This window comes from Mandrillus leucophaeus, unplaced genomic scaffold (assembly GCF_000951045.1).
Source record: "Mandrillus leucophaeus isolate KB7577 unplaced genomic scaffold, Mleu.le_1.0 Scaffold1276, whole genome shotgun sequence".
In the NCBI taxonomy this organism is placed as follows: domain Eukaryota; kingdom Metazoa; phylum Chordata; class Mammalia; order Primates; family Cercopithecidae; genus Mandrillus; species Mandrillus leucophaeus.
In genome coordinates, this window is record NW_012101165.1 from 684,964 (window position 1) to 686,456 (window position 1,493).

Consider the following 1,493-nt stretch of genomic DNA (forward strand, 5'->3'; position numbering starts at 1 on the left):
AAAAAAAAAACTGGAATCTTAGTATATATACTGTTTTGTGGCAATCTTTTTTACTTAATTTGTTATGAACATACGAACAATGTCATTTAATATTTTTCTTCAGTGTATAATTCCATTACATGAATGTTCGTCCAGGTGGTATGTCTCACAGTCCAACCGATTCTCTACTCTTGGGCATTGAACTTGTTTCAGTTTCTTAAAAAGATTCAGTGATTTAAATGAGCTGCTGCTTTCTCTAAATGATAGTGCTCTGGGAATGTCTACTGAACCAATGGCAATGCCTGCTGGCTCCAGCCTTTCTTCATGGAGACTGATAAAGTGGCCAGGAATTCTTTTCTCTATGCTCTGATATTACAGAGCTAAGAAAGGTGAAGATAGTAACCTGATAGCTACTGAAGGGTTTCCTCTTACCCTCTGTCTCCACAAGGTTTTCTATTCTTTAACCTGAAGAAAAGGTGTTTAGCTGAGGAGCCAGGGTGGGGAGGTGATATGGAGGGAATGGCGGATGGAAATCAGAGTTTGTATTAGTCCATTTTCATGCTGCTGATAAAGACAATTTACAAAAGAAAGAGGTTTAATTGGATTTTCAGTTCCATGTGGCTGGGGAAGCCTCACAATCATGATGGAAAGCAAGGAGGAGCAAGTCACATCTTACATGGATGGCGGCAGGCAAAGAGAGAATGAGAATCAAATGAAAGAGGTTTCTCCTAATGAAACCATCAGATCTCGTGAGACTTATTCACTACCATGAGAACAGTATGGGGGAAACTGCTGCCATAATTCAATGATCTCCCACGAGGTCCCTCCCACAACAGTGGGAATTATGGGGGATATAATTCAAGATGAGATTTGGGTAGGGACACAGCCAAACTATCAGAGCTCCATCAGTAAATCCTCACAAAACTCCTGGCATATATGTCCCCATTTTCAGATGAAGAAAGTAAGACTGGGAGAGATAATTTGTCTAAGACTGCACAGCTAGTTATACAACTGGAGTTTGACTCCTAGCCTTTGTTCTAAGCTCTTCTCACCATGCACTGCTACTAAAGACTTATGGAGATAACTTCATTCTTCTTTTCTTTGGAGAATTTGTTGTCAGTCATCTAAAATGTATTTATCTGCTCCCTAAAAATAAAAATTAAAAAACCCCTCCTGACTGTCCAGGAGTTTCTTCTGCCTATGGGCTTCCCCAGTCAGCTAGCTCTTGGGTAAAAGACCATATCCTCATTCTTTGATGAAGACTCAGATAACATAGCTTTTCCCCTACATACTTGCTTATTTTCTTAAATAAGTGACCTCACCGTATATGTTGGAAGGTCAAACTCATAAAAGGAAGTCTTTATAAACCCTGCATCAACTTAAGAACATTACACACATATTTGTTTCCTTAGCTTTGGGGATTTATGAAATATTTTCTATATAGCAATAAGTCTATTTTTCTGGTATGGTTTATACACTGCTTCTGACGTAAGTTCTAGAAGAAGCTTCTCAGA